Source organism: Apteryx mantelli, chromosome 1, assembly GCF_036417845.1.
Source record: "Apteryx mantelli isolate bAptMan1 chromosome 1, bAptMan1.hap1, whole genome shotgun sequence".
NCBI lineage: Eukaryota > Metazoa > Chordata > Aves > Apterygiformes > Apterygidae > Apteryx > Apteryx mantelli.
In genome coordinates, this window is record NC_089978.1 from 34974255 (window position 1) to 35000336 (window position 26082).

At 38.9% G+C, this 26082-nt stretch overlaps 1 protein-coding gene across 7 annotated transcripts in view; it reads left to right on the plus strand.

Annotated features, from left to right (window-relative positions):
• ENOX1 (ecto-NOX disulfide-thiol exchanger 1) overlaps positions 1-26082 on the plus strand; it is a 367098-nt gene that overhangs the window by 70876 nt on the left and 270140 nt on the right. For all 7 annotated transcript variants that reach the window (XM_067292384.1, XM_067292410.1, XM_067292413.1 and 4 more), the window contains exon 2: positions 2967-3040. The gene's annotated coding sequence lies outside the window, so the exon portion shown is untranslated. The remainder of the gene's footprint in view (positions 1-2966; positions 3041-26082) is intronic.

Sequence of the window (26082 nt, forward strand, 5' to 3'; positions counted from 1 at the left end):
CAAATCACTTCATTTCAAAAACAAATTAGATTGATGTATCTTACCATTCTCTATAGATTTCTTCATAAGCACATTACTTGCTGAAGTGGTACCAGACATTTTATATATTATAGCAATTTGCGTACGTTCATTAAGCTGTCCTTTATAAGGCTTACTGACAGGGGCATTTGCTGAATTTTTTTTGTGAACTGCATTGTGTCTTTACACAGAGCAATCTGTTAAACCATGCCTTTGTCCTTGAGTTTGTCAGTATCGGTAAGCGAAGCAGATGTTAATAACTGTGGGAAGGTTTGGGGGTTTCTTTTGGTGTTTGCCGAATATGGGATAACTGTGGAGGGCGTGATGTGTTTGTAAAAGTGACAGCCAGTGTTGTTAAAGACAGAGGAAGAGTGCTACCATTAAAAACTTTTCCATGGCCTCTTTTAACAGTTCCATGAGCTTTTTGGAATACTCTTACAGGTGGTCGCTTCTAAAACAGAAGCTGCTGATGTTAGGCACAGCAAATCTGTGCATATATTTACATAAAACTGTCTTTATCTTCTGTTGCAAAGTTTGTGTCATACAGCTATCTCAGTCATGCAATAATTTGTAATGTTTCTCTATAAATATCTTATAAGCAATCCTCAGGTTAATAATCCTTTCAGACGTGTCTTTGAGCAATATTGTTTCCGACATTATCACGTCGGTAGAATTTTACACCCAGTTCACGTTTTGAAAGTTATCTTTGCAACAGAAATTTTGCTGGATTTGACAATTTTAAAATAAAGATTAGCCCCTGGAATCTGCTAGTCATCACTGAAGATGCTTGCAGCAGGGGAATTGCATACATCTAGGTGGTTAATATGGTTCAGTTGACAAGTGGTAACTCCTCTTAAGCTGTGGTATGAGTGCTTGTGGTTAGCTGTTGAGATCTTGCAGGAAAGGTATAATCATGCAGCCATAAAAGAGCGTAAGAGATGAGAGGGATGAGTAAGTTGGGAAAGTGCAGAGGATGAATATGTGTGGAAAAAGAAATGTTACAAGAATAGCTGATGGAGAAGGAAAAGCAGAAAAATGGGAGAGAGTACTGTAGAAAATAAAGGGTAAGCTTTGGCCACTCTCTGATCTTGCAGTTGTTTCTTATTGTCATTACTTAGTAAATAGCTCCTGCTGCTTTTAGAGGTGATATATGGCTGATTTTCACATTAACTTTAATGGCATTCTCTTTGTGATTTCTGTATTCCTTATTGTGGAAATTTCTTGGGGAACAGGGGATGCAAAGGGCAGAGATACAGTGGTGGTGTTCATACCTCTGTGGTGGAATCTGAACTTCTGAGTCTGGCTTGTCTGCAGTTGACATCAACAGCAGGAATGGCAGCACAGTATATAGAATGAATAATCCTGAAAATTGTTGTGTTTATACAGATTGCCTGAAACTATGTAGAGAAGACCAGTCAGGGATTTCTGTAGTTGTTGTTCTTACACACGAAAGTAGTCAGCAGATACAAATCAACAAACTGTTGCTTTTGTAAGAAGAATTGGCAAAATCTCTCATGCAGTTGCTGGATCAAAATTTCTGCTGCTTCTGCTTCTCAGAGAGAGCTTTATCTTTCTGTCTGGTTATCTTACAAAAAAATGAGCAGTGAAATAATTATCCAAGCTGATATTTACATTTTGTCTCTCTGCTTGAAAATTAGCAGCTCACTGAAAGGAACAGAGGGAGCCTAGGGCTCCTTTGGTGAGTCTTTGGAGAAGAAGTGCCTGCTCTTCAGCTGGAGCACATAGGTGCTCCCAGCCAGGTGACTGTTGATGCATAGTGCATGTAGGCTGTTTTATAACTGACTCATCTAACTCTGCTGGGATGATTCAGTTTTCCTACACCAGAAATCATGCTGTGGGTATCAGTGATGCAGCTGTGGGCAAAAGCTCAGGGAAAATTGTGGGGAAGGAAAGGAAGCAAGACATTTTCCAATATGGGCTCTTTTTTTTTTTTTTAAAGAGCTGTAGCTATCTGACAGCACTGTGTGAAACAGTATTTCCTGCTGCAGGATTCAAAGATACTTATGGCTTAGAAATACTCTGTATAGCATCTACGCATAATGGTCAGAAGTTGATGTGGTTCTCTCAGAAGTCATTGTACAGGTCATGGAACAGACCAAGTGCATTCGGACACATGAACTATTTTTTCTTCTTTGTTCCTCCTTTATGTCTTCCAATGTTTTGCTGAGCCTCTTGCTTTTTTTTCCAATGCATTTTCCTCCTCTTTTTTTTTTACGTTCTTAACCACATTAGACTCATCAAATATATTATTTCCTGTGTCACTATGTCAGAATCGCCAGGAAAATTTATAGACTCTAGGACTAATTGCGATTAGGTGTTGAATATATGCTTACAGAAAATGCACCTAGAATTTTACATCTGTAGCAGGACTGTCATGTTTAGCATTTTTTTGGATAATGAAGCGGTAATGCACGTAATGATGTCCTTGATTTTTCATGTGGTTCCCTTATTTGTGCCACTGTTTTGCTGTAAATTAGAGGCAGAATATTGCTTAGACATACATAGGGGGTTTTGCAGTTTCCTATACATTTTTATTTTTTGCTATGCCACTGGCAGTTTTGCATATTGAATATGTTGGCTTTGTTCCTTCATTATAGATGGTTGTAGCAAAATTGCTATTCAGAATTATGATGTGTTTTCAGAAGCAGTTTTGTGCTAATTTTAAACTCCTATGTGGAAGTTGCCTAAGAAACTGTACAATATTATATGTATCTTAGATCTAATATCCTGTAAATTATCATACCAGTTCATCATTTTTATCACCCACAACATGTCTCGTGTGATGCACAGCTGTGGAAGAACTAGCTTGTAAACGCATTTCCAAATAGTAATTTTGCACAGTGATTTTTTTTCCTTTCCTTTTCTTTTATGTGCTTAAGCCATTTACTTTTAGTGACTTTTAAAAAAATATATTATCTCCTTTGCAGATCTTGGACTCTGAACCTGAAGCAATTCTTGGTTATATGTTTCTCAAAACTTGGAAAATATCTGCAATAAATAGGTATGTGTATTAGATAAATTCATATTTTGTGTTAGATGATTTGGAGTGCGTGTAAGTTTTGCTGGCAGCTTAATGTTGAACTTCTTAAAGCTTTTGATAAATCTCAGCTGCCATGAATGGGACAGTATGATAGATCTTTGTGGGCTGAATTCTCAATAGCACATGTGGTATTTGTATGGCAGAAATTGGGTAGTGTGTGATGCTCACCATTACTCAGAGAGAAATGTGTAGCCAAACCGACAAATTTAACTTCAGACTGAACAAAAAGATGAGTCTCCATGAGCAAGTAACAAGTTTTGAAAGTAAAGTCTTTGAATTGGATGAAGAAATAGCTCTACTCTTGATGCTCCTGTATTTAAGGCTATGTTTTAATCCACTTTTCCTCAGAGTTTCATTTGATTTTTCTTTGCAACTGCTAAAGGGAGTGAAGGTATGAATGTGAGTAAATACTGGAAGAAAAGGACCATAAAGGGTGAAAACTTGGGCACACCAAAGTTCCTGGAAACTTTCTCAAGTATTTCAGTGAAGCTGACATCTCACTTGGAACATTTTCAGAAAATATGCAGCCACTTTCAGAAATACGTTCTTGCATATAACACAGAAATTTTTAGGTGATTTGTTTTTTAAAAGTTGGGTCACACCTTATCAAATGCTTGAAATGCTGCTGAGCTACTAGCAATGGGGAAAGGGAAACAAGAAAAGATTTAGAAGGTTTTATTCTTTCTGAAGAATTTACAGCACTAGATAATCTTTGCATTTTCACTCTAAAGAGGAGCAGGTTACTCATATGGATGGATGTGATGACCGAACTTAATTTGATCTGTGTGAGAAACTCAGAAGAGATTTATAGTGGTGGAGACTGAAATGTTCCTACACAATAAAATCTAGGGCCAGTTCTTGGCAGAGGGGACACCTACAGAAAGAAAGGATTTGGCAGTAAGTTGGTCGCTTTGTGAGAATTAGAATGCAAGGTATTTCTATAGTGTATTTCATCTGTAGGTCCCAAGATGTTTAACAGAAACTGGAGGAGGACCATTGTCTTCATTTTATGTACGGAGTCAGATACTTGCCTGGATCACTTCATGTATGACAATACTACTAATGAGTGTCCAGGCCTGTGTCCATTAGACGATCCTATGTCTAATGGTGCTTTCAGGCTGTTTGCAGATCTCAGAAGTGTTTCTGATTGTGTTTACTTCATTTTTATCAAATCTGATGATGTGCCTTTACTTGTCTCCTTTTCATCTATTCCCCCTTTTTGATGTGTTTCTTCTATCTCATTTGATCTATTTTGTTTTCTCTTTTGCTCCTTTATTTTGCCTTCCCGTGTCTTTTGTTTTTTCTTCCTCTTTTTTAGTTCATTTTGAGTCTCTGGAGGTTGGCAGCAGGGGGATCTTCTACAAGGAGGAGCTTCAGAAAAAAAACGTAGCAGAATGAGCTTTCCTTTTTACCACCTCTCTGGAGACCCTTCTGTAAAAGGAAACTTGCTGTCATTCCTGTAAATTTTCTTTTGTGGCCGGCTCTGCTGGACATCCCCTTTTTGCCCTGTGAACATCTGTGTTGCAGCTTATGTCTGAACCCAACTGGAGAATAAATGTGTGAATCTGCTTCTTATTTTGAGCAGGAAACTGTTGCTATTAGTAGGGCAGGTGGCCTTGGTTCACTTGTGACTACGCATTCCCGGTCTGGGAGGGAAACAACCGTCTGTCCTCTCCTCTGCCTCCATCCGTACCTTTTTCCATGGGGAGGCATGTTTCCCTGCTTTCCTCAGGGCACTTCCCAATGCCTGTCAGTAGTCTGCAGTAGTTTTCTCCATGAAATTTTCCCAAGATGTCATGCAGTAGGAGAAGATCAGCAAGCACTGTATGACTTTTATGGCATGGTTTACTTTCCGTTGCTCCTGGGAATTTCTGCCTGCATGCACACCGTCAGTCATCCAAGCACCACCCAATGACACCACCCTTCTGCATAAGGAGGAAATCTTTAAGCTCTGAAGTATTCAGACTGCAGCTCAGAGGATGCTGGGGGGGAGGTAGCTTCCTTCTTTGGAAATTCCAGAGACCCCAGGAAAAGACAGCAACGTACCTGTACAATTTTTGAACACAACACAAAACAAACAGCTCATTGAGCGTGAATTGTGAACTTAACCTCAAACAGACACTCAAGCAGACTTGCCTGAAGCAAGCTTTTGCTTGGGGGAAGGGGGGAGGGGCAAGAAGAAGAAAGCAGCAGTGCTGTCCTGTTTGCAAAAGTGCTATCCTGCTTGAGCATGCTCAGCAACATTTGAAAAGCATGATGATGAGCTGCAATCTTTGTGGCATATGTGAGCCTCAGAGAGAAAAGCTAAATCTGTTGTGTCAAGCTGGCTTTGGCTTATGCTGGCAGAGTTTTTGTGACGAGCCCGGAAGGTGCGGAAACTTTTGTGAAAGATCAGGTATGACGGCAGGGAATGACTGTATCTCTGTGGCAGGAGGAAGCTGGGGGATATGAGGTAAGTCTAAATTGGCAGCCATCAGTTCAGGAAAGAGCATGGCTGATTTAGCAAAAGGATGCACCAATTCTGCAACTTCCCTCAGATGTTTGGATTGGAAGGGCTCAGAAATAGCAAATCTCCCCAGCTGATGTTAGCTGAAATGGCTACTGGACAACTTTATTTTCTTTCCCTTTTAATAAATGAGCTCTCTTTGGCTGGAAGTTAAGTGAGTTCTGGAGTTCTCCACACCCAGTTAGAAGTTGTTGGCTCCTTTCTCTCCAAAACTAAATGTCGAGGCAGTCCCAATGCATTGCAGACATCTCTGTGCATGCGAATCCTGTATAGGCTGTGCTCTCTCTTGCTCATTCATGTATGTATTTGTTACTGAGGGAAGGATTGGTCTGGCTGATTGTGTGACTGGGAGTGCTAATCAACTAAAAACTCTAAACAAAAAATCTGGTCCTCTTTAAATGTTGGCGGACAACTATCTGTCTTCCATCTGCAGCAGCCTATGTGAAACAGCAGAAGACCTGCAAAGTCTGTGTTCTGAAACCTTGGAGAAATAACTGGCATGTTCCAATTTATTTCCTAACTAATCTGAAACACTAAATGCAGAAACTGGTGTCAAATTGTGACAAACAGGCAGAAGCTGTGAAGTTTAACCGTAAGGCTTGTGCCTCGTCCGTTCGTATGGCAAAACATCGAAGCCTCTCTCCCATGCCACGTCTGGGCACGCAAATGCAGCTGGCTGGAAAGTGCTTGGAGCTGCTGCTCGGCAGTACCCAGGCACAGGGCACAGAGCAAGGGGAGAGGCCGGGGCCCTTCGGCACTGCTGCGCGGGCACTGCTCTCGCATAATGGGTCAGCGCTCACCGAGCGGGGAGGCAGAGGCCCCTAGCTGTACCTAACCTCCCGTGGTGCTGAAGTTGTCCCCTCCAGGTGCCTAACCCTCTGGCTGGGTCACCCATGCCACGACAAGGTGCTGCCTGGCCCCACGCAGCAGCAGGGAAGGCGGCCGAGCATCCTGCAGGTGCCACTCGCAAGGCTCCTCTGGAGGTACTGGCTGGCATTTTCCTCCCTTTTATTTTTCTGGACAGAAGGTTTGCAAGCTCCACCGGATAGTGCCAAGCATGAACGAGTTTCCTTAAGCAGCTCATTGCTGGAGCATCTGAGCAAGGGAGCTCTGCTCAGATGAGAGAGGGGAATACAGATAAAACAGCAGGCTGTAACCGATGTGCAAGCTCCTCAGGGCTGTGGCCTGCAGGGAGGACATGAGAGCAGCCTTGAGCCAGCTCCAGCAAAAAACTAGGGCTGTAACAGCCCCCGGCCAGCCCCCAGCCTTAAGGGCCACACACAGATGTTTTGTCCGTTCTTGTTCTTACTTCAGGCTTCATCCGAAAAGGATTCTGCCATTTTCATTGAGCTTTGGATCAGAGTCCCGAAGCAGCTGGGAAACAAAGCAAGACTGTGCACTAGCCAATACCTCTGGACATTAGCAGTTTGGTTTGGTTAGAGAAGGTGTCAGTTTTTAGCAGTTCCCAGTTTCTTTTTAATTTGCCCTGTGCTTCCTCATCTATGCAGTGTGCTGTACGTAGTAATGTGCATCTCTGCAGTGTTGTCCCTTCTATTTATCAAAGTTACACAAAGAAGTTGCACATTAAAACATTTGCCTTTTCCAAACTGGCTTGGTGCTGCCACTGTTCGTCTCCCTTTGCAGTGCTAGAAAATGTGTGTTTACAATTGGTAATTACAAGTACAACACTTTGGTACAGGGGAATCTGGAAGCGATGCCTCCGCCTGATTCACTGGAACAATTTTAGGTGAGTCACTTTGCTAAACATGCCCTATGTTTCCAGGTAACATCCTGGGTTATAAATCGAGGATGTTAGTAACCTGTTACAGAACTGTCAGACGTAAAAATTAAAGCACCAATAAGGAGCTTAGAAATAGTCTTGTTTAATATTGTTTACCATTATAATACCAGCAGTTCTAAACACAAATCTAATGCCAAATGAAAGCAAGTGAAGATAGTCTTTCTGCTTATAGTGCTTAATGTCTTTGGGGTGCATAATAAAGGGACAGCGTCCTAAGGATGTGAATGGATGTTGTTCACCCTACAGAACTCACTTAACTGGCTGTCACCTACACGAATTATTTCTTGGCACCTCCCCAACCCTCATTAAAAAGTTCTTGCATGTCACTATTCATGATGCATGCATACTGTGAAGATGGTAAATGTTCGAGTTAGAGTGGGTTTTTTTTGTGTGTGTTTTTTTTCCAATATGAGCAGTCAGGAAACCAATGCAAACAGTAAAGAAGGGGAGATGATCTGCTATTGATTCTGTTACGCCTTTTTACTTTGCTTGTTTGAGGAAACTGTTGTAGGATTGGATAGACAAGTGCACACTCAGATGCTGTAGTTTCTGTATGGATGATAATTGTGCATTCTGCTCCTTGCCCCAGTGTAACCGAGCAATGTGCATTACTATTCATTGTGCAGTGACTGGGTCTGTAATCTTTCACACACAAAAGTGTGTGGTAGCCAAATGTAGCAACACAAGAACTAAGTAACAATATTTTGTAAAGACAAGGTACTGAACATAGAGTATCATAAATTGATCCCAAGAGGACAGACCTAGAATATAAACTGTAGTGCTTTGAATATATGCATATTATAATTGTATTAAACACTTTGCAGCAATTTGTATTGTATTACAGCTGACAAAGTATTTTACCTCCCAGTAACTAAATAGTGTTGATATTTTTTCCATATTTATAATTACATTAATTGCTTTGCATATTAATAACAAACAGTTAAGTGTCAGAGCCCAAGCTGTAGCTGCCAGTAATCCACATGCAATTTGTTTTCATATTCAAAATATGAAATTGAACAGTAACTACCCTTTTTGCAAATGTGTATATTGACAGCTTAAATTTTATATAGAAAAGCTCACCGCTTTACCTAAATATTGTAATTTTCATTATCAAATCCATTGCTCATACAATGTCATGCTGAAATGAAGAGAAACTGTGCTAAGAGGTCAGAAGAGATCTGATGAAAAATAAATTAACAATCAGTTCACTTTGGCTAGGAATTGTGACTTATTTCCCAACAATGCTGAACTTTGAAATAGTTCTTTTTCTGCCCTTAAAAACAGCCTCTTTCAGAAGCCACAGCTGAAAGATCCACATTCATTGCAATTTTTACTCTTGTAACATGATTTTATTGGGCTAACAGAATGTAGCAAAGAAGCTTAGGACAACTGACTACTTTACGAAAAGGAGCTATTTTTTAAAGTTTCCAGAGAAATCCTCTTACTACACTTGTATTTAGAAACAATAAAGAAAGAGATTTCAACATAAACCTGGTTAAAACTTTAGTTAAAAAAGACTCCTCTTTAGGTTTCTTGTTTTTCAGCGTTTTTTTTTTTTTTTTCATTCACTCTAATTATGCTTCTTTATTTGTGCTGAACTCCTTGCTTAAAGCCAACAGTTAAAACAGCTGATGGTTTTGGAAGTTTGAAAACCGCTGTTGTTTGTCACAGCTGCACAGTAAAGAGTCATTTCCAACTTAATATTGCAGATGTATGCTGAACTATCTGAGGAAGAGCAAAGGTTAATTAAATTCACAAAATAAGGTGCTTCGTAGTTTTCTAAATATGTCACTCAACCTAAAATTAACTCAATTATTTACCAGTCACACACATGCTAATGAATCCTGACAATCTCAATTGACCTGCTGCGAAGAACTTCACTGTCACCTGATGTTATTTCCTCTGTGTTTTCCCTAAAAGGAAAGCATGATTGTAGCGTTTATTACATATAAAGCAAAAACACTGTGGGATTTTATTACTCTTCTTTTAATACCTGCAATTTCAGGCCACTAGTAAATTAATTACACTTAATTAGTAAGGCTATAAAAGAGGTGCTTCATTTCTGTGAGCATGTCTGCTGAAGTTTAATCCCCAGGAGATATCTCCTATGATAGTGATGTAAGTGGCTGCTTCTAAACCAACATCAATTATATTATTTAAGAAATAAAGTTGAGGTTATGTTTTCATACAAAATGTGATTAAAACTATAAAGCTTTAAAACACTTAGGTAATATGGTAAATGTGATTGATTTTTATTTCTAAAGTTAGAATCACCTGGGAATGACATTTTTAGCTGTGTGTATCCAGTAGCTATCAGGGTAAATAAGAAATACGTAAGAAATTTTTAAGTTAGCTGAAATCTAAAATGTTCTTATCTACATTCTTCTTAAATACAGAAATACAGTATTTAAATGAAAATGCAGTTATCCTGCATTTATACTTGAAAATAATTATGGGTAAATCTACAAAAGTCTGCACCAGATTATGAAATAGTTTTGCTTTCCTTTTCTAAGGTTTTTCCCCCAAAAGCTTTACGGATTCCTGGATGAGAATCAACCTTGACCCATAAAACAGACATTGCTGTAGCATTGACATGGGTAGGGAACAATAGTCCAGCTGAAGAGATTTCTGGCCTACGGTTATTTCTGTCAGGAAAATGGAGCTAGACAGAGAGTCACATAGTATTTTAAGCTGCTAGGCAATGGCAAACTCTTTGCAGACAGCTGCATGTTCCGCCTTTTGGGACAGAATGGTTAAGCGCTAATTAAGTGGACAAATCAGATCTCAGCAGGCCCTTCGGGAGAAGTCTGCCGTGCCTCCACTTCCCGTGAAAATTTTGGCAGAGATGGGTTTGAAGCTACAAACAATCTCATTGTGAAATGTGATGTTGGGTATGATATGGGCTTGCTAAAACCCAATTTACTGGATTTTACTCAGTTGCTACCACCGACAGAGAAACACAAAAAGTAAAAAAAAAAAAAAATTAAAAAAATGCAATTTTGAAAACTGAAATTAATCCATATATTCTATTGAATTCCTTTCCCAGTTGTTCCCAGTTATTACTGCATTTGTTTAGATGTAATTTTTTTTATCATTTCCGTGATTTTCTTACTTGATTCATTCAGTGACATAAGCTGTAGTGACCAAGCAGTTGTTTCCATGGTGACAAATTGCAGTGTTACAAGCATCAGGTAAAAGAAACATGTCAACTAAAAATGGAGAAAGTTTACTTACAAAAATAGAATAGAAGTAATGGCTAAAAGTTTGTAGGAGAATGGCTTGGAAATCTAAAAAATATTATAATATAGTCAAGCCTTCAAAACATCCAAAGACGCCAGCACTGCCACCATCATAGCGAAGCACAAAGGGATCTGTCCATACCTGGTAACAACCATCATCTGGGAACACTGATTGCTTCACTGAAAATAGATAAATAACTCCATAATAGAGCTTCAGCAACTTACATTATGTAAGTACCTGATTTGAGTGAATGTATTTAATTGTAAGAAAAAAAAAATAAAGCTTCTTGTTCATCTTCTAGGCTATGGTAATAAACATCCCAGTTTCTTGCTCCTTTTTATTAAGGCCTGTATCTTAAAAGGACCTTGAGTACTTCTGCCATATCACAGATCCAGGAGCTAATCCACTGAAAATGATGGAGTTGCATTAAGCATACATAAATGCAGGTGAAATCTGAGTTGTGTTCAGTGTATGTGGTGGGGAATCTAGGCTGAAATTTAGGAAGCTCCTTTAGGAGACCTCAAATGATATTGTTGTTGAATTCAGTGTTTTTGGGGGTGTATGCTGAGAACGCCAGAAAGACCCTCAATATATACAGTGATGATAAGAGTTAATTTCATTCCCTTCATGAAAACTCTCAGTGGGAATACTGAGCCTTAACTTGGCTCAGAAGTTATTTCCAATAAATATGGAAATAATAGCTCACAGTGTTGCAAACCACAAGGAGATCTCATGGGAAATCTCATCAGATTATGTGATAGGTTTGAAATTAATCCATGTCCCCACTGTATTTACAAAATATACAGTTGTTTCTCTGATGGCTTATAAAGAAAGGTAAACACTACCGTCCTAAATCAGCAAGGGGACTTACAGCAATACATTCTCTTGGTAGGGACTAAATTTCTTTGTATTTGATGAAGGCAATTGACAAAATGATTATATAACTTTCTTGCACTGCAGATATATTGTTGTCTGTGTTTTAAATTAGTTTATAACCTCATTATACCAAATCATCATCTTTCTTGCAGTTCTCCTTGCCTCCACTTCAGCAGACATTAATTTTTGCATTATCTTTATTCAAAATCTAAAAGGGAAAAAAAACTGTTGAGAGCTTCTTGCTTCTAGTGTAGATATTGCCCAGCTACAGATCCATCTATCCATCTGTCATTCTGTGATTGCTCTTTGGTGAGGGTTTCCTTATGGCACTGGTGTAGCCCCTTTGCAGACTGGTTTGGGATTGCTCCATGCTTGGACTGTGTCACAGTAAGCCAAAAACAGTCTTCTCAGTCTTTCCCTGATGGGCAGGAGAGCATCATCCATGGAAGTATGTATACTTTCCCACGCTTGTAAGCAGCGAATGTCTCAAGAAGTAGAGGACACTGTCTCCAGCCCCTGGATTGAGCTTCTTGCATCCTACTTTTTCTGGAGGGTGATCATGAATCCTGAAAGAACTTAAAGCATGCCAAAAAGATTTTTGCTGGTCAAGAGGTCTTAAAAGGACTGGAAGAGGAATGGTCCTCTTCAGTGCTGAGCTTCTACCCCAAAGCTTGAATACTAGCACTACTTAACTTTGGAGGGCCATGACAAAAAAGAAGCTTGCACTGTGTGAAATGCCATATGAGATGAGTAAGGGCTATTAGACTGGACTAGGCCTTTATTTTTTCTAAAGCAAACTGACTTTCCACATTGCTTTTGTGAACATAGAAACAAAAAAGGGGGAGTCACTGTGCATTTCTGCAGCTTCTCTCTCCTCTCATTATTTTAGCTTCTGTGTAGCTGCTTTTGTATCTGAATTCTACCCTTTTCCTCCTGCACTTTCCTGAGGCTTCCTTCACATTGTAACATCTATCCTTTCTCCAAAAGCATCTCCTTTGCTCCTCTATAAGTTCCTTCTCTTCTTTGAAGACTCAACAACCCAGTGAAGATCCTCTAGGATCCTTTCTGTTGGCTTTTTCTTTCCCAGATAGACTGTCTGTTCCAGTTCTTTTCCCTTATTCTCTGTGCTTGCTGTTACTCTTAAGTGAACCCATCTCCTTTTTAACTCCAATAGCCACTAGCAACGGCAGGCAAAAGATTAATCAGACAACCCCCCTTTCTCTCTTTCTGCAAATTTGGATAGTTCACATAGGCATTTGGTACAAACAGTGTCTTTGATTTGTTATAAACTCTAGTTCTACTTAGAGCTTTTTTCTGCATTTCAATAGACTGTTGTATCAGTGTAACAGCAGTCACACCTGACACTAGTGTCAAAATACGATAGATATTTGTCTTCCTTTAATTAATCATGTAGAAGAGGAAAACAAGAGAAAACCCACATAATCCTTTATTCCCTCTAATACTGATGCTTCCTAGATTCCCATCCTCTTTATCAGATTTTAAAAAAACATCTGAGTATATTTTAGAATCTTGTACATTGTCTGATCAGTACAAACACAAAGAAGCTTCTTTTCTACTTCTTGTTATTCATGGTAGAGGGATTTTGTATTTCATTTGTAACTGTATGTTTTCCTGATACACAGTGGGGGAGGAAAAAGGACTATATAGCTCTTTAATCTTGTTTACCCTGCCGAGCCATAGCAGTTAGTATGGGGCATATACCATATATAGAACTATATGCTAAATTTTGGTCAATTAATCCTCAATGTGATCAAAAAGGAAGCCCAGACTGGTGATACAGGTGCTGTTGACAGCATAAATACAAGACAATGAGGTTGCAGTAGACTAGCTGAGGGTCTGAAGAACCATTATTATTGGTAATGATGTATGCGATGGAAAGAAATCAGGTTATTTCAGAATCAATGTTAGGTTTGTAAGTGGAAATCTAGGTTAAAAACAGTTGTTATTATTCATCAGGTGAACTGGTTTTCAGCTGAATTGCTTGGGCTTTTTTAACTTTATATGATGAGAAATTAATAATTTAAGTGCATCTCCTGCTTTCTGAAACACTGAAAAATACAAACCTGACTAGTATAAGGTACTTAAAATTGTGTTTAGCATGGAGTTATTCATCTGTTTGTCATTTGGAAGCAAAATTAATATTACTCTTTGTGCACCAAAACCTTTATACTGAAAGTTTTCTGAAATTTCAGTACATAAAATCCTATAGAAGCTCTGCTATTGGAAACATTTTTTGTTTTCATGTACTGTAATGTGTATTTGTTCAAACAGAGAAATGCTCATCTGATGAAAAGATAACAGTGACAAATTACTTCAGCTTTCATGCTTACCTACTGTTTTCCATTTTGCAGTGAATTCCTGGCTGGTTCCAAGAGGTAGATAGATCTGGATTCAAAAAGTTACCTTGATGCCTTTTTCAGCCAACCCCTGTGACCTGATGATAAAAAAGAAATTTAGTCATCCAAAGGACCATCCTTTTTGTATAGTTCAAACTCCACTAGATACCTAAAGGATTGCAATTTTACCGTTTTCTCTGAACTGCATTAATTTTCAGGGGATATATGGGACCTCTACCTTTACTGTCACAAGAGCAGCACTTTAGATATCAACAGTGTAACTATCTGTTGAATCTAAATAGCATGCAAATTGTGCTTCCCATACTCATTCAATCTCATTGTGGGTTATACTGTATATGTTCTGTTAATCCTTTTGAAAAATTATTGACTCCTGAATAACTTTCTTTTACTACAATAAATCTTTTTTTTTTTTTTTGTCATTGACTTTTAAGTTCAAGGGCCTGTTTTATTTCTCATCAGAAAACAAATTTCTCACTGTGCTTAACATGAAGCATTCAGGGATTATGTTTTCCATTTTAATGGAGGTTCATCAGTCTCCCCTGTCTTCTCCTCACTGAATAAGTGATTCTTATGCAAAATACAGGATGGGAGCATGCAAAAAGAGAAAAGAGAAACAAAACAATTTTAAAAAGTTGAAAGTGAACATGACAGAAGTTTGCAGTACTAACATATTTGCATGTGTAAGAAAAAATAATTTGGAACTCTTCCCTCATTTACCAATATTTACCATATTTCATTTGTTAGAACAATTGTTATTTACCAGAGATCAACATGAGCCTTAAAATAGAAGATGCCATGCATCCCAGCTCACTCTTGAGGTCTGCATCTGTGTCTGCTTTTTAGCTGATCCACCTTGGCTACCCACCGAAGGACTGTAGACATCTGCTCGCGAAAGAGATGAATGTTCTCACAATGTTTTAGAAAGAATTTGCTGCCTTGAGATGAGCAAACACGTGTGTTTAGGGTTACCGACTGCTTAGAATCGATATGTGCCTATTTCTGTCTGATGAGTAGAAAAGGAGCCTGAGCTGACTGGGTTAGATGCGGACACTGATATTTTATCAGGTGAGTCTAACCCAGTGTGTCCAGAGATCCCTGCCTGCTATTTTTGATTTGATAGGCCATGATTCCTGCAGAACAATTTTGCACCGTTATTTCTGCTCCTGTTTCTTTTGTAATGCCTTCTGATATGAAGCACGAATGAGACCCTCTTTCCCTGCTCCCACTCAGAGGTTTAGTGAGTCTTGTGTCTCAGTGTGAAGGCACCACGGTCTACTGACTGGAGCACAGAGTGCAAATATTTTGGCATTTTTTTCCTTGTTCTACCACCAACTCTTCCTGTGATTTTCCACAGGACAAAATGGCATTGGCCTGTGGTTCTAGCTTCCCTTTCTGTTCAATGGGAGAACTAATAGTGATGGTTGCTTATTTATGAATGTAATGTGCTATATAAGCTGAGATTTGAGAGGGCTTCTTCCGTAAGGCAAAATTCTGTGAAGTTCAATAAACTACTCATTACTGGCATTGTTATTAATATCGTTACTATTATTATTTCTGCACTGGCTTCCAACTGGGTTCTCTGCACTCCTAAAGGGGTTGTTTTTAGTGTAAAATCCTACTGCGAGAGGTGCACCTTTAGCTGCCTTTTAAGCAATGAAAGTCAAGGACATTCATTGTGTTACAAGGCTCACTCTACAACAAAGGCAATATTACTATTTTACTTCAGGTCCATCAAAATTCAGGCATTTCCTGTGTGGAAGAGCTGCCTGACAAAATGATTTTGAAATGCTACTTCACATTAAAAGTAGCGTAAGAAAATTATCCCCATGATGTTAGTATCTGTGTATAGCCAGTAGTTTAACAAGGAGCTCTTCCTGATATATTTCCAGTCTTTTGAAGAAATCCACATTCTGGAGTACATTAGCCTGCAGAGGGAAAGAAACAGGGAAGCTTTTTTCCCCATTAAACAAATGCTTTCTCCTAACTAAGAATAGAGGTAGTTCTCTTTTGGCAAGCAAATGACTGTTAAGGGCACTTTGCTGGCAGTGTTTGTGCTGCTTGTGATCTTGCTGTCCGTTTATTGGTGGCCTGCACAAATGGGCAAAATCCCCAGAAAAATGACAGCATGCATAAGTTAATTAAACAAAAGAGCCACATCTGCATGTTCTTGGAGGAGGGAGTGCAAGCAGCTCACCTCCTGCTGATGGAGTGGTTGACTTTCCTGCTGAATTATTTCTCAGCCCTGCCATCCTTCCCTTAGGAGGAGCCTTAACAGGGTTTTTAGGTGGTGGAAGTTAGAATTAAGTTTTTTTTTTTCTTTCTTTCTTTTTTTTTTTTAATGCCATGAAATACCCTCTCCATTAGCAGAACCAGTCTGCTGCAATTCTTTCTTCCTGAAGGAAGAAAGAAGTTTTTTTAGTTTTATTGACAGTGTTTTAGACTGGGTAATTTGAAATGTGAGCAGCGCAGGCAAGCTATATTTTTTGGAGCCTGAGAACATCCTCTTTCTGGAAAATCTTTCTGAAATTATCTTTTAGTGAGTAGAACTTGATCCATTCTATAGATGAAAGAAGCTGCTGTTTACAGATATTTTGATGAGGCTTAGACATTGTCATGTCTAGATGGTACAATGGATTTCATTATATCCAGAAGAAAGCTAAGCCTGCTAGAGAAAAGTAAATAAACTCAAACGTCTCTATCTCTCTCTTCCCCCCCACACCCCACCATTTTTTTTTCCTTTTGTACTGCCTGAGTTTTAGCAATGGGCTCTTTCAAAAGTCTTTGGTGACCCCTCACACGTAGCACCACTCTGTGTGAAATTTTATTACAATGAAATCATCAGGGGAAAACAAGAAATCAATCCTGGCCAGATAGTTATTACTATGCTTTAAAAAGTTAAAAACCTTTGGAGAATAGAGTTTCAGTAGACTGATGATATGTCACAGAAGAGCTGTCTTCTTCCTGTGCAAGTCTTTGTCTAAGATGGATACAAGGAAACAAAATATTCTGTCATCAGGCTCTTGCTTGCATCCCGACCCCCCTCTAACAGCAGCCTGGTGTTTACTGTTGTTAGTAGCCACCTGCTTCCCTTCCAATCCTCCTCATGCAAAACACAGTCCTTTCAGAACAGTCATTATACGCTTGGAAATGGCAAAGCAATTCTCCAAGTCCTACTGATTATGTTGTATAGCAACCCTACTGTATGCCGTTTCTGCTGCTTGGAAGGCTGGTAGCTGCTTGGCAAGCTAAAGAAGAAGCTTCTTTCCAATAACAGTGTTTTTTTGTTTTGTTTTTTTTTAATCCCAGAGTGTGGTATTATTTTTCTAGTGGTGTGATTATAAAAGAAAATACACACAAAGCTAAAGAAATATTCCAATATATTTATAATATAATATTACGATGGGCATTAAATAAAGTCATTCAAGTGCTTGAGCTCATTCAAGTATTTTTTTTGCTTTTTTAAAGAAATAATTGTTGCACAGAAAGTCTGGCCTGAATAGGAATTATTTGATTAAAAGAATACTGGCCCAGGTCTTGTGCTGGGCTTTCTATAAGCTTAAGCATGCAATCATTTTTACTGCCATTGTTGAAAGTAGATGGATTTAAATAGGGATTCTCCCACACAGACTGTTTAATACTGATACTTTTAAGGAAGAGAGCACAAGTGAATTGAAATAAAATCCAGAACCCATGGCTCAAGATGAGTGTGGGACAGCGTCTGAAGGGAACCCTGGAGCTGGTGGAAATGGCAGGAGTAGCATTACACAGCGAGGAGACCAGAGAGCTGGAGAATTTGTGAGGATGGAAAAGTAGCATTTTTTTCTCTTGAGAGCCCTTTGTTTTGATTGGATTCGGGCCTCATTCTCTCTTAACCTATTGCTGCCTATAACAATACTTTCAAATGTAATTGGCACTCCTACCATCTGCCTGCAATCATTTATGGAAAGCAAACTGAGTTTCTGGGGTTTCTTAGACCTACCCTACCTAAGAAATAAAACTCCCTAAATGTGAACCAGCATACGAAAAAGTTAAATATGGAAATCATGTTGAAATCTTTATAAAACTTTAAAGAACTTGCATTCTGTTCATTGTAATCTGCATTAATGAATTGGAAAGATGCATTACATTTCTGCAGATCTAGACAAGGAGAAGAAAAGTGCCAGTGGCTGAGCCTCTAAGACTCTGGGCAAAGCTTCGTGCTGCTGGAAACATTCTTGTTTTGCAAAGTGAATAGTAGCTGATTGTTAAAGCATTGTCTGTGCTGATGGCAGGAGTTCAGAAAATGTCTAAGACTCTCAAATAAAATATAGCTGAAACTAAGTTTTAAACAAGAAGAATCCTGTCTACAAAAACCTATGTGCTATAAAACTCTTTTTGCCAAGAATGTGACGAGCAAGGACTCGACAGATGAAGAAATAGCAACAAACAAGCCCAACATTTCCAGAGGCGATGGAAATGTGCTCGGAGCAATGATGCAAGCTCTCGGTGATTCTGGGTGTGTCACCCACATCTTTGCATTCCAAAGAAGTCCAGAAATACTTGGTGTGTCCCTAATAGTTTGGAGAGACTTGACAAGAGATGTCACTGAGTGTTTATTTGAAATGTAGTCGCAGGGAAATATGAAGCAGATATGCATTCAATCTGAGGGCTACAAGAGGAGAAAAAAAAGAGGTGCAATTATTTACCTTAGGGCATCTGATTTTTCAAGTTCAAAGAAAACAGATGTGTTTCTTCCTGTATAGGGCTGTTTGAAAATTTGCAGGCTTTATATAGAAAGTATTATATTTATCAACAAATAAATATCTTTAAATGGTGCCTAAAGGCAAAGAATGCCTTGGTTTTATAACAGCATTCTAGAGAATTACCTCAACAGTTTGTTGCTGTTAAAGTAACTGATATTCCCTGAGAAGCTGCTACCATAATGCCCTTCAGTGTTAGTGTTCTGGCATATATCTGTGTACTAGGTGACTTCTGTATTTTGCATGTGCCAAAAAGATGCTACCAGGTTTTGATCTAAAAGGGAAATATGTGGATTTTTTTTTTTCAGTAGCATAGTAGAAAGGAAGGTAGCTTGTATGGATCAGAGAAAGAAATTATTGTTTTGAGTTTCCTCCTGGTGGTCAATACTTAGAGATGGTATGCAAAGAAGTGGGGAAGCTTAACCCTCCAGGAGCATCTCTGAAGATATTATAGAAGGGCACATTGTTGTTTCGGTTCCCCATCCACTTTCCAAACCAGAAATCCAGAGTTAAGGTTTTATTTATTAAAATAAATACATTTTTCAGAAAAAAAGTAAAGTAAAAATTAACTGGACCATGAAGAAATCATGCCCATCTTCAAAGGACTGGTTCAGAATCAGAAAAGGATCTAAAAGAAGAAACAAGGTGCATAAAAGATTGGAGCATGCGTGGGTCAGAAGGTATAAAAAATCAATACAATTAGGCAATTCAGCCTTAGCTGTTTGGGATTTTATTGAGTTCATTCACTCGGTAGATCTTATGGACTAGTATAAACAGTTTCTCTTCTACGCTTTGCATAAGCTCAAGAGATTCAGCAACCCTGGAGAAGATGTAGAACAAAGATGGTCTCACTGGGTTTCCAGTAGACAGTCCCCTCCAACCCTCTGCTCCTTTGCTTTGGACATCATGCAAAGAGTATTTGCTGGCCATCATTAGATTTCCCATGTTCAGAGTATTAAACACGGTTAAAACTTGAGTTTTTTTTTTTTTCCATACAGACGCTGTGACTGAGTGGGAAATGTATATTTATCTTTCAGGATAGAATTTGACCTAAACTTGCATCTTGGTCTCATTTGCATACTGACTTCTTATTTTTGGGAAGTATGAATTATCTCCATACTATGATCTGAAAAAATGTGCTGACTGATTAGTGTTAGTGTTTGGATTTCAGCACTCCACATTTGCTTGCTGATCTACTTTATTTGTATATGGTAGTAGGACACTAGTCAAGACTAGTGTCTCAGGAATTTGAGACTATGTCTTGAAGGACTTTTTATGTAAGGGGAGAAAAACATGCATTTTGGGGAAGGGGGGTGGGGGTGGCTGAGCTCTAGCTTGCGAGTAGAGTAGAAAAACAAGGAAAAGAGAGAAGTAGAGAGAGCAGGTGAAATAAGTCTGCTGAGGGGTGGAGAAAGTGTAAAAGCGGTAAAGCCCCTGTTAGGTGCTGTGTGAGTCTGCACTGCAATTAAAGGGAAGCTTTCTCTGGGCTAGCGATTACATCTAGTTGGCTTGGGGAGCTCTGGGTAGCAATGGAGATGCAATGATAGAGAGTTCAGCTTGGCCCATCAGGAGCCCTAGGTGCGTGTTTTGGTTGCTGTCACACTGAAATCTGCGTTTATTTTGTTTTAACAACCATCACCAGCCAGGGAAAGCAGATTAAGGGAGCACAGGAATGTCTCTGTGCTGCAAACGTGCCTTTGTTTTCAGGGCAGGATTCCTCTCCTTCCTTCCCCGCTTTTTTACCCTTTGCCCTCCACTTTTCTCCTCTGCTTCACCTACTAGATAAGGGTCCCTGAGTAAATATGTAGCGTGGAAGACTCGCTGGAGCAGCTTCTTAACCTGACTTCAATCCGGCTTCAAATTTGTGTATGAAAAGGTAATAGGGTAATTTATCACCTTTATTCAGGTAAACAGATAAAATTGCGGGCAGCGAACAACCTTCATTTGTGTGCAGGAAGTTACAGTTTCCATTTAGCTAGCAGGGCCTTTCCCCGTCCGGGGTGTATTACTCAGAAGGGAGCAATCACTTATAGTTTTCCACCAGCAGCTTTACCCAGTGCTGGCAGGTAAATCACAGAGCAGAGCTTGGTGCTGTCTTTTAGCTTTGGTAGTTGTAATTGTAGCAATTCTTTAGCAAACGTCCAATTAATCCATACAGGAATCTCATTCAGTATAGCTTTTGAAAATAAATAAGGAGTTTGTAATAACCAACCTCTCTATAAGAGCAAACAATAAAGCGCATGTGGAAGAAGCTTCATCAAGATCGCTTGACCTATGAGTAAAATAAAAAGGAGGACAAGACAGGCTTTCCTAGTGATTTACTTTCTATGCCCATGAATCTTTTTTTTTTTTCCCCTCTGCTATTGTGATTGTGTATGGGGTTTTTTTTGTTTTTTTTTTTTAGTCCTGCTTACCCTTTTCTACCCATTATGGGTAGAAAAAGTAAAAGGGATTGTGATATTTTCTCAGCAGTGATGAAAGGAACAGGACACTTCAAGGACATGCTATAAAAGTTGTTAGGACTGCAATGTGCTGTATCTTCTTTGAGATGAAAGTACAGTGTATGGTCCGTACTGGATTAATGTGATTCATACTGAAGGATGCTAGCTGTACACATGTAAACATGATTTTGCATGTTTACATTTTAACTTATCTTTTATATTAACTTTATGTTTTCCCCAGAATTTTGGGTGAGTATTCTGTTGAGGCTCCTTGGAAGGAGCCAAGCAGTTCACACTGGCAAAGAATCTGGCAAAAGACACAGTTTAAATATTTAGCACCAGCAACAGAGGGATATTTGAAAACTAGCTGCACACTTCAGTCTATTTTCTTTAAGGGGCTTATTGGGAAAAACTGATAAAGTAAAGGCACAAAATTTTGAAAATTTTAAAGAGCTTCCAAAATGTTAAGGAGTATTTAGTAGTCCAAGTTGAATATATTTTAACATAAAGTGATGTGGGTTGGCTTTTTTCCTATTTTTGGTTCAGAGGAAGGGAAGAGAAAGCAGAAGGGGCTGGGTGCTCCACAGTCTGCTAGAAGCCCTGGGATTGGAAACCACAGAATGAAAAACAGCAGATGTGAAACAGTGGCTTCTGACTTCCTTCATATGAGCACAAATGCATCAACTTAATAACATCATTTAAAACTCCTCTTTTGAGGCCATGGAAGAAAAGAACATGGAAGTAATTAGTACTAGTCTAAAAAAATCCACAAGAAGACGTTTGTCCTTGGTAAATATTTTTCCATATTGCTTTATGGTTTCTACATACCCAGACAAATTAGCATGAGGAAGTAAAGCAGCACTTTGGACATCATATGAGATTGCTATGCAAGACTGTAGTGTGGATGTGGCTTTATCATAAAAGACAACTGCTCCACTGTGCAGCAGAGCTGTTTGTATTGGCTGAAGTGAGGATGGAGGCTCTCATGATGTACCAAACTTCAAGCTGTAGTTCCCTTTAAAAATAACTAATAGGAATTTTAATCCAATTACACTAGCAGGTCAAGGAATTAGTGGGCTTTCATACTGATGGTATTGCGTGAAACATTAGTTGAGCTATGCAGCTGAATAACTATAGAGGATTTAATTATGACAGTTACTGATGTTTTTCAGAACATCAAAGACCTAGCTAGCAGATTATGAAGCAGATGTATTACATGAAGTAGAAGTTGATCACAATTTTCTGGATATTCATTTTGTGTACCAAGCAAGAACATAATTATTGAATAGCTTCTACTACAATTTTTACAGCTTTTTTTTTTTCTTTTCCCCCAGCAGTTACCTTTATCTGGTAGAATATGAACTTGCCCTCAACAGAAGCTGTGGAAAAAAAAAGCATTGGCCTTTAATTAGCTTGGTACATTTAATATCATACTACATGCATATGGTTTGATGTGTACCAAGGCTAAAGGTAGATCAATTTATCTTAGAGTTAATATTTTCTAATTCATGCAACCTGAGCAGGGTTTTTTTTTTTATTACTCAAAAAGAGTTTAGGCTGCAGCAGTGGTACCGATCTTCTCAAGCCCTGTTCCTTAGCAAGAATGCTAGGAAACATATGCTGTTCTGAGCAGAGCAAACACAGGTCATTCACAAGTGGGCTGAAGGATATTCTGTTTTATTTTGTTTTCAATATATCCATAGGAAGCCAGAGGTAATCTCATGTTTGTGGTGCTGTTTTATTTACTGAAAGAATCTCATGAAATTTTTACATATAAGCTGTACCGTGAGGTCTCAGCTCTTATGAGGAGTGCAGCCACAGTGAATCAAATTTGTGAGAGGTCAAGGAGGTAAACATTATAGTACATGTACCATGTATACCATGTGTATTGCTTTTCTGTAGCGCACTAAGTGTTGATATTATAAACACTGCTCACCTCCAAAACTGGATAAATTCCTCTGCTGAAGCTGGAGTATGGGCATGACAGAACAACAAAATGATGCAATTGCTTTGTGTGTCCACTACATACCAGCTTCTCTTCTGGTGTGAAAGGATGAAACAACATGAGCCTCAATGGAATTACTCTCATTTTTACCAACAGCGATATTTGGTTCTGTGGCATTCAAGTACTACAAGACTTGAGGAAACTCGTGGCTGTCAGATTTTTCAGAGTCTCTAACTGAAGATAATTTTGTTTATGAGCTCCCATGAAAAAACAAAAGAACAACTGAAACCATTTTGGGGAAAAAAGCTTGTTACATTCAGAGTGGCATGTTTCTTAATGATAGTGCTGTATATGGTGTGGATTTTTCTTACATTATTTGCCACATATAGGTCAGATTGCAAATAGCATGCAAGTGTGAAAACAGCTCTTTTTATGGTAGCAATACTAGAAGAATTTCTTCTGGGAAGAGTTCTGAACAGGTAGATGATCACTTAGGTCCTTTTGGCCTAACAGGCCTTTTCCAATTCTGTAAAGCTGACAACAGTTAAGGGAAGAGATGAACAGTCCTTGCTGGGACACTGCAGCATTTGTATGAGAAATGGAAGTGGGTCATTCTGGATGTAACACTTAATGGAAACATGTTATGTCAGCATCAAGATGACATTTGAAGATCCATCTGGAGAGGGTGTGTCCACTTCTTCTGCCATGACACCTGTTTAGAGGCAGACGTAAAATTCCCCTTGTGAATCACGCCAGCGCTACAGAGCCGGCAAACTCCTGTTCCTTCTCTTTCTCTCATTATGTTTGATGTCTCATCCTTGAATGGGAAGGACTGTGGTTTACTAAGGGTCCCAGTGGAAAAGAAGGTTTTAAAGAAATTGGGAGGAAACAAATGGTAAGTTCTCATATCACAGATTATGTGAAATATAGCTCTCATCGTGGCACTATTAAAATGTCTTAAAATGGTTTATTTTAAAAAACACTATAGAAAGGATTTTTGTGATGTATTCTTTCAAAAATGGGTGATATAAATGAACAGTAATGAGTAATAAAATGGATGGCAAAATGAGGGAGTTGTTTGTTTCAGAACCGTAGACATTGTACATTAGATATTATAGATTAGGGTGAAAAAACAGTTGTTTAAAAATGCTGTTCAAAACATCATGGTTTGGGCTAGTTCATTTTCTCTTCCACTTGGGTTTGAACATTTCATGTCCCTTGGAAATTACATATTGAAACTAATGTTCCCCATAATAATGCATAAAGCTGGAAAGTGCTGGATCTCAAGCATATTAAGCAGTAAATACTCTGAATTTTTATTGTTGTCACATACCTTTTGATAGGCAGTCCCAGAATAATATAATACTATGCCTAGAACTGATGTGTTTATTGTTCTAAAAAGATGAATAGGCAGATGTTGACCCTGGCTGCTAGATGAAAATGAAGATTTCTCTAGCATCAAGTGTAATGTTGAATTTGTTGCTTGAAACGACCTATCTTTATTTTGGCAAAGGATTTCATCTGTTAAATGTGATCCATAAGTCTAGTTGCAAATATTTTTAAAAATACTGTCAGAAAACCAAATCTTGTATTAGCATTCAAAGAGGACAGAGAAACAGATCTGTGTTTTGTCTTATTCATTGCGATGTCCTGAACACTTCAACATGCTTTCACGTCTGTGCATTTAGAGGTGAATACTGACATAAAATCCGGGTCACTTCAGTTGCACAAAAACTGAAGCAGAGCCTTAGAGTTTTTTGGTAATATATAAGCCCTCTGAGTTACAAAAATCAGTTCCCTTAAGGCAGGCTTTCTTAGCATGGGCACAGTCTTATAGTAAGATATCAAACTGTTTTTTCTAGAGTGTAGCTGTGTCTCAAACTTTGCAGCTCAGATAATGGGCAGATGAAGCATAGGACTACTGCTGAGTGTATAAGCATATCCTTAAAGGGATCTATCTTGCGGAATTAGAGAGTATAGTCTGTTTGGAATAATCTAGCTAAACTATCATATATTCAACTTATGTCTGTTTTCAATTGTCTGTGAAGGTAAGGAGATTAATGTTTGTCTACAGAGGAATCATACTAAATCTGCCTTTTAAATTGTTACAAGATATACAGCTGGGCAGGCACATCTGTAAGGGTGAAATGAGAGAAATGTCTCTTGTTTCATTTCTCTAGCCACGTGTAAATCTCTAATTTTAAGGGCATTCAACCCTTGGTTTAGATTTGTTTACTTTAGTTTTATAAATCCCATTTTAAATCTATTTTAATGAGCTGTTTATGCAGTGATAGTATTTTTAATATATGCTTGGGTTACATGTACCTCTTAAGTCAGGCAATGTTGTATAGAGAGGACATGAATTAATAATATGGCAAAGGCAACTGAAGTATCTCTAATATTCCAGCCAAAATAGATTTTGATGTGGGTGCCTGTCTGCCAGCTTGCTTGCCCGTCTGGAACTGACAATTCAGGCTGCCTTTTCTCTCCTCGAGGGTGGCTGATTTTGCCAGCCCTGCTGCATCCTGGAGCTAGTTAGGATCTGGGCTCCCCAGCACAGGAGAGATACAGAGCTACTGGAGTGAGTCCGGTGAAGGGTTACTAGGATGATTAAGGGACTGGAGCATCCCTCATATGAGAAAAGGCTGAGAGAGCTGGGATTACTTAACCTGGAGAAGAGAAGACTGAGAGGGATCTTATCAATACGTATAAATATCTGAAGGGAGGGTGGAGCTAGGCTCTTTTCAGTGGTGCCCAGCGATAGAATGAGAGGCAATGGGTACAAACTGAAACACAGGAAGCTCTGTCTGAACACAAGGAAAAAACTCTTTTTGCTGTGAGAGTGACAGAGCACTGGAACAGGTTGTCCAGAGAGGTTATGGAGTCTCCATCCTTGGAGATATTCAAAAGCTGTCTGGACACGGTTGTGGGCAACCTGCGCTAGGTGACCCTGTTTGGGCAGTGGGGTTGGACTGGATGATCTCCAGAGATCCCTTCTAACTTCAACCACTCTGTGATCTTCCAGCCTGGTACATGACTGTGGGATGACTGTGACTGTGACTGTAGGATGAAGATCA